Raw genomic sequence first — 8,554 nt, 5'->3', positions numbered from 1 at the left:
GGCTGTCTTGGAATAAATATCTAGAAATGTTCCTCAAGGTTGGCATGACTAGGAAACACTATCCTTTTGCAAAACCACAACACTAAGGACCACAATGGGCAGTGAGATTCTTGCTAAAAACAAATTAAGTTATAGATTTGTAGATCTTAAAGAATAGCTAATTTACAAGAAAGGGTTGTGGTAAATTTAACAGGCTTTTACCGAAGCTCAGACCACATGGAAAGAACCCTCAGGCAGGAAGCCTTCCCCTATCTCTCCCTGGTTTTGATCTGTATGCTTTAAGTTTATGGACTATCTCTTAGCATCAGTGACTAGGAAAAAGATCAAAGAATATCAGCAAATTTCTATATCCTGATCGGGTCCACTATGATGTAGAATATAAATGATGATTTATTGACTATGTATGCAACATGCCAGGCAATATTCTAATTGCCACTTCACATTCTCTTGGTCTCTCCCACCCAATGTTCTACCACAACCATACTAAACAGCTCTGCCTGGATTCCTGCTAGCTTCATGTTGTACAATTGGCAGCATCATCTAGCTTCAGAACACCTCTCTTAGTTCAGGCTGTTATAGCAAAGTCTGGGCAGCTTATAAACGACAGGAATTTATTTCTCACAGTCCTGGAGGTTGGGAAGTCCAATCAAGGCCCTGTAGTGAGGCCTGATTCCTGGTTCATGGGTACCCATCTTCTTGTTGTGTCTACTTATAATGGAAAGAGCTAGGAATCTCTTTTATAAAGACACTAAATCCCATTCATAAGGGATCCACCCTCATGACCTAATCATCTCCCAAAGGCCTGACCTCCTAATTCCATACATTGGGGGGTTAGGATGTCAACATATGAATTTGGGTGGGGGCACAGATGTTCAATTCATTGCACCATCCATTTGTTTTTTGTCTCCATCTCCAAGATTTCTTTTGATGCCCCAGAGCAGCACATCAAGGTAACTAAACTAACTCAATGCCTATTTATGCAACCCAGAGATAAAAAGGAATTAATCCCCAGGCAAATCTTTATACAGTGAGGACTGGAAGCTGTAGATTAATTTTTTCCTCTTAAAATGGTTTTCATAGGGATACTTAGACAGTACTGCAGAATTAAGTAACAAGTAGCATATAGCAATGGCCAACTCAATAATACATCTTTGTGTATCAGCTCTCCCTTCATCCCCACTTCACTGCTCTGTTCCTTATTCCTCCTGTCTAGGACCACACACCTCCAAAATATACTTAACACATGTCACTTAACACAAGACTTTCTCTCAGGATCAGCTTTCTGGGGAACTTGGTAATAACTGACTTAATAACAATAGTGGACCTAGACAATACCCTCTCCAGGTAGAATTTTGGAGACTGATCACTCACCATTCAGATACCTACTGCTACTAGTCATCAGGGTAAGGATTATCACTGGAATTCAGTAGAAGTAGGATTATAAAACCTGTAGTTATATTGGATAAGGTACTGGTAGAAGGTAAGACATTGGGTTATATGGTAGCTGTGGCACAGTACTGGCATATGAAGCTAATGATAATTATAATACTTATAGAACAGACTGTTTTATTTGAAGTTTTGAAAAAAGCAAATAGGATCATAATAGCCAATTTTAACTCAGGGAATGTTGTGAAAGCCATATGTCCTCCATGGAAGTTTGAAAAAGACCCTAATGTCCTGCAGCTACAGGGCAGACCGTGCTGAAAATCAGGCCCCTGATCTAACTGTAGGGGTGGCAGAGCTTTAAGGGAGATTCAATATAATCCTCAACAGCTCTCTTAAGTCAAAGTCAGAGAGCTGGTAGGAAAAAGTGCAGCTGTGTGACCTAGAGGGGGACATTGAATGGATAAGATTAAAAGACTCCATTTCTTTGCTAAATCAGATTCATGGAAGTACAATTTACATACAATAAATTTGCCCCTTTTAGTGTGCTGTTCGGTGAGTTTTGACAAATTCATAAACCCATGCAACCATCACCACACTCAAGATACAAAATATTTTTATCATCCTAAAAAGCTCCCCCATGGTCCTTTATGGTAAATTACCTACCCCCATCCCAAGCTTGCGGCAACCACTGACCATTTTCTAACACTTCACCTTTCCTAGAATGTCATATAAATGGAATTATACAGTGTTAAGATTTTTATTTCTATATTCTTTCACTTATCATAATACTTCTAAGATTCATTCTTTTTGTTAAACATATTAAAAGTTTGTTCCTTTTAATTGCTAAACAGCATTCTGCTGTGTATATCACAATTAGTTGATGCATTCATCTGAGTCTGAGAATCCTGAACCCCCAGATTTACCTAGACCATCCATAACAGCAATAGCAGTCCCTTCCCTCCTGACAAAGAAGAGTTTCCCTTTACCTGGGGACACTGTACTGTTCAGTGGCCATACAGATCAAGCAGAGAATTATAGCCCCGGCTTTAGGAGAAGTAAACACACACACCAAAGGAATTAGAAAATCTGAGTGTGTTATAATCATGGCCTCCCAAAATGTTCATGTGCCAGGAGGTGAAGATCACTGGTGGTCATCTTGCAGACTGCTTATTACAATGAATCTACGCCATTCGTGATCAAGGATTCTCTAATTATAAGTGTCCTGGTAGTCAACACTGATGAAAAACTTTGTTCACCCAAGCAGGTAATAAAATTTTAATCAATTTTATAACTGTTCTAAAGTTTACAGTTGAAATTACATTACTGTCGAAAGTTTACAGTTGAAATTACATTTCAAGATTCTCAGACCTGTTCTCATGTAATTGACAAGCGCAGTGTGTAAAATTTTTGTGAAACTTCAGATGCACTTTGGTCCAAACTTTTTCCTCACATCTTCTTAAAAAATGGTAAATTCTGAACTTGCAAAATGTGCATGAATTGTGCAAATGAGAATGGATGCTGCTACATGGGCGAACCAGTTGCAGACACACAGCAGGAAACAATATATGAGACAGTAAAAATCTGTGGTTGCCTCACCGAGTTTCACACATCAGGAGCACCCGCCTGAATTCACATCCCACTGCAGCCAGACACACCATAGTCTGTGCACGAGACCTGTGAATATTACATGCCAAAAGCGATTTGGCTGATGTGATTAAGAACCTTAAAATAGAGAGATTTTTCTAGATTGGCCCAATTTAATCTGCTGAGGGAGAAAAAGGCAGAAGGGAAGGTCAGATGTGAGCAGGGAAGTACTCAGCTCACTTTCACTGCCTGTGAAAAGAGAGGAACAGGGCCACCGGCCAAGAAACATGGCAGCCTCTAGAGTGGGTGACAGTTCTCATTGTACAGCCAATGAGAAAATGGGACCTCAGTGCTGAATTCGACCAACCAAGTGAGCAGAAAAACTATTTTCCCCAACAGCCTCCAGACAGGAACTCAACTTGCTGACAACTTATTTTTAGTTCAACAAGAACTCTACTGACTTCTGACCTACAAAATGGTGAATAAAGTTGTTTAAGTAACTAAATTGTCGCAGTCACAGCAGCAATAAAAACTAATATGCTGTGTCATGTACACTAATAGGAATCAAGAACAGGTGTAGAAGTGTGTCCTGAGGATGTTAGAATGAAAGGTGGGGCAGAAAACCAGGCCCATTTGGGGGAGGTAGTGACTTTGAAGCACTCACACATGACCTGGAGTCACCAATCTGACAGAGCTCTCTGAAGTCTATCCTACAAGTCGCACAGGAACATTTCTTGAAATTTGACATGGTGATGGTCAAGTAGATGCCAAGTCTTTGGCACAATTTTGAGAAAGAGTTGAAAATCTAAGAGGTAGAGATATCAGAAAGGATTTATTTCTTGAAACCAGAAGGCATCAGAGGACATTACTTGCACTAAAACTCATTAATGCAGGGTACACCATCATCTCTGAGAAGCTTGACAGTGGTCATCTTCTGTAGGGCAGGGTAGATAGTGAGAGATCTTGACAGTGGGCATAAGTGGATTCCAGAATAGCATAGGCCAGGTAGCACACTTAAACTTTAGTTAATATTACTCGATAGAGTTTTATTAATGTATAATAAACCAGATTGGTTTGCAGGATCCTGTAGAAATCTGACAATGGTTTGTTTCATAGCGTTCCTAAGGGCAAGAGAGGACAACTACTATGTCACTCAACTTTCACAATTAAAAAACAAAAATCAAGGTCAGATGAATAAAGATCTGTCAGCAGTCATAATGAAAAACTGTAATTTCTTCAGATTCTCTGAACATACGACTTTTCAGATTTTGACAAAGGACTTTGTCATGTGTAAGTCAGTAACAGGCTGAGCCAATTACTGAAGGGGGCAAAAGAACCCGGAAATGTCACAGAATAACATGTGGCAAATATCCCCTTAATCCTTCTGCCAAAGTGACCTATGTCCATTTACCAAGGTAACTATGTATTGGAGAAGAGCAGTACTCAGAATTTTCCGTAACTGTTAGGTGCAGTGTCTGGGCTGACACAGATTCCAGGTGAACCAAAACACCACTATGCTCCCCTTGCTAAAAAGGGATATTACAGAGGCCAGGTGTTAAGTGGAGTCTTATCCAAATGTATTTTACACTGTTCTAATGGGTCTTCAGAACCATACCCTGTGGTTATTTCCCTGGTCGGGTATATAACTAGGATAGATATATTTAGTAAGGAGAAGAACCTTTGCTTCAATTCTCTGCCCTGTAGATTAAAGCATTATGGTAGGAAGGACTAAATGGAAGCTTTGAAAATGCTCTCTCACCCGTAGTCCATATAGATAATCAGAAAGAATATTTCATCCTGAGAGGAGTTGTCCTTAATTCCACCATCAAAGACTTCTCCAGAGAATTATACAAAATGAAGGATTCATGATCCCCACTGTATCCCCATTCAGTTCACCTGTCCCATCTCTGCAAAAGCAGTATGAATCATCACAGAAGATGGTCAATTATTCTGATCTTAATGAGGTGGTAGTCCCCGTCTCCGCAGCTGTGGGGGATGTGGTACACGGTATGCACCTTCTGATCTGTGACTGCATTCTTCTTGAAACCCACATTTAGGAAGGATAAAAGCATTTTGCTTTTGCATAGAGAGGAAACAGTAATATTCACTGTTTTGCCATAGGCTATGCAAACACTGCTAACACTCCACCACAGAATAGTTCATCTGGAAATATCCTTAGACCTATTCACTGGGCTGCCTAGAAGCCACTGCCTGTTTCAAGAGGGGGTCTGAACTTCCAGAGTTTTCTTTTAAAATATCTTCTCTATAAATGTAACTGTACATATGCCTCCTCATCTATTTTCAGTCTCTCCCTCTCAGTCTTTCAATTCCTGCTTCTCTCAGACAGGCTAATTTTTTTCATATTTTACCTTTTCTTCAAAGAACTAATTCTGTTCTCAAATTGTTGCTTTATGGTGTTATATGTAATAATTATTTTCATGCATTTTATTTAATTTTTTCTCTGTTTCTAAAAGTAAAAGCTTGATTAATTTATTAATTATCCATTTTCATTAGATGCAACTAAAACCATTAATTTTCTTGAGTATCACTTTGCATCCTTTTAGTTACCAGTTATTCATTTTTAAATAGCCTGTGATTTAATTTCCTCTTAAGCTCAAAAGTTTAGAAGAACTTGACATGTTTCTGCTGTAAATTTCTAAGTATTTGAGTTTTATTTTTGATTTGTTACCTTTTGTTGCTAATCTGTATTTCATTCAATTTTTGAATGAATGGATTATACAATGTTTTTAAAATTTACTTCAGTTTTCTTTGTGATCTCATAAAGGGTATCTTTATTCTATTGGTTTGAGTTTCAAAATCAAATATATTCTCTCTAATAGGTAAAATAAAATAAAATCAACTTTCCAGTATGATTCATCCATCTTCTTAATATATTTTAGATGTTCTATTTTTGCCTATATAATTCATTGGTTTCTCACGTAAGTGTGGTCCTATAATGTGTGGATTTTTCTATTGGTTATATTCCTAATAGCTTTTACTATATATATTATTTGTGTGCATGTGCATGTGTTTCTTCTATTATATTTCTAATATGTACTTCTAAATAAGCCACACAAATGCTCCTCATGGATTCCAATATTTTATATAAATCATTATGTAATATTTTTCACCTTGAATTCTACTCTGTCACATACATAGCCATTCCCTCTGTTAACATTTCACAAAGCATACGCTTTATTTTTCACTTTGTGTTGTTTTATTTTTCTTCTGGATACCTGTCATGTAAATAGTATTATCTGAACTTGATAAATTTGTTTACCTAATAGAAGAATCTTGAATTCACTAATTTAAACTCCTTTGTCTTTTATGCTACCCAGCTAATATATTACATTTTTATTTTGTTGCTTATGTTTTCAATTATGAAGACTGATGATACCTTTTACAAGAAGCCATTTTTGTTTGTTTTTAAGAATAGGTTATTCTCTGAAATATTTCAGACTATTATTTATACCTATTTTTGTATTTCCTTGTGCCTTTTTTACTAAATCTGTTTCATGAGATAGTACTTCTGTTAGGTTCACTACTTCACTTTTATGTCTTGGTGCTCTGCAAAGGTTTGGTAATTTTTATTTATCAGGAAATGAGTGTTCCTTTGCACAATATATTGTTACTGGAGTATATTTCCATGACCTAAATCAGAATCCTTCTTTCCTAGGCAGACAGTCCAGAGTCTACCTACAGAAGGCCTACCTCTGAGGATTGTGCCAAAATGATGAAAGTGGCCATGTGACAACATGGCATATGAAATTTGGTTTCTAGTTCCGTGTTACTGTGTGTGCTATAGGTTCCCTGGTGGTACTACCCTCATTTCTGAGGCCAGCAAGCCTACTTCAGAAATCTCATACATCACCACGACCACCTTCATCTCTATCCCATCCTGTGCAGCTATTTCCCTCTTTCCACCTTTCCTGTCACATAACAGAACATGGCCAACAATTTCTGAGTTTGCATTTCCACTAGGGAGCAGTTACACTGAACTAGAACTCCTCATTCCAAATCTGATAAAGGTTTTTATTTGCCCATCTGGGAGAAAGTAGCTGCCCGTGCACCCGCGATCTGAAGCCAGGGAGTCAGGGTGTACTGACATGATGGCTCCAGGAGAAACCACACCGCTGGAAGCGTACAGGGGGAGACGGGGGATAGAGGTACCAGTGGAATTCCTTAGAATCAGGGTAGGTGACATGGAAGAGAGGAAGAAAAGAAAGTACTTTGTGCAGAACAGACATCTGGTGATTTAATCAAAGAGGAAAAGGAAGTTAAAATTAGCAAATAACAAAACGCTTATATAAACTAGAAGCAACAATGCCAAGTGGGCTTTTCCATGATTCAACAGTTGCATAAATATGAACCTTAAGATGCATTACAATTCAACATGTACATGACTTTTGTATCTCAAAAGCATCAAATCATGCCTGCTTTCCATCTGGACTGTGTAGTATTTATGTGCATATTTATATATAGTTTATCTTCAACTTACTTCAAAAAGGTTTTGTGTTGGCTTATCATAAAAGAGAAGCACATAATCAGATTATTTAATAGTAGAAACAGAAAACTATACATTCAAAGAGAAAATAAACTGATAGGAAACATAGGTTAGAGCTATCATGAGTGAGCATTAAATCTGGCTCCAGGCTTCTTGCCACTGTAGGCAAAATGTACTCAGAGTCTGAATAACTGAACATTATAGTTTACCAAGAGAGACAAATTTTCCTGGGAAAAAATTAATCCTATTTTTATTTAAAAGATAATAAGGGCAATCTTGAAACACATGCAGGAACATTCTTCATATAAATATTTTTCTGTAAAACCATCAGTTTAAAAATCAGAGTCTAACACTGAGGTCTCATTTAGATAAGGCATATCTTTAGAAGGCTAAGATATTTTGATAATGGTATGTATATCCTCTTGGACTTCAACGTTATACCAACCTCCTGCATATAGTTGATTTCTACTCAATCTGTTTATATTGTTGTATATGTTGCCTCCCTCTCAAAGCTTGCCTTAATTACCTGTTTGCCCCCAGGGTGAGTTAGAGATGTTTTCACTCCATAGCACTGCTGCTTATTTACCTCCATCATGAGCCCTTGTTAGAATTATACCAAAGTATTTCTTTTGAGGGTGCTAAAGCAAGTGGTAAAATGTTTTTAATTCGAAATATCATGTGTTCATTGCTGGTATATGGGAAAGTCATTGACTTCTGTGTATTATCCTTGTATTCTGCAAACTTATTATAATTGTTTATTAGTTCCAGGAGGGTTTTTTTTTTTTGTCTATTTTTTTTAGATATTCTATGTAGATAAGCATGCCATCAGTGAGCAAAGACTATTAGACCTGGAGGTTTGAAATGAATCACTACAGAAAATAATTTTGAAATAAAATCCATAACTTGAATCATTAATATCTTCCCACTAAATAAAATGAGAATACTATGTTTATTAGTCAGAGCATTAGTTTAATTTTTTAGTCAGTATTTAATGAAAGCAAATGTTTAATTTTTTTCACCTGAAAATATATTCTGGTAGCCAATCCGGAAGAAAATGTCTGCCTCACAAGGTCATCTCAC

This window comes from Manis javanica, chromosome 2, assembly GCF_040802235.1.
Source record: "Manis javanica isolate MJ-LG chromosome 2, MJ_LKY, whole genome shotgun sequence".
Classification (NCBI taxonomy): Eukaryota; Metazoa; Chordata; class Mammalia; order Pholidota; family Manidae; genus Manis; species Manis javanica.
The sequence above is the reverse complement of the archived record's forward strand: the minus strand, read 5'-3'. Positions refer to the sequence as shown.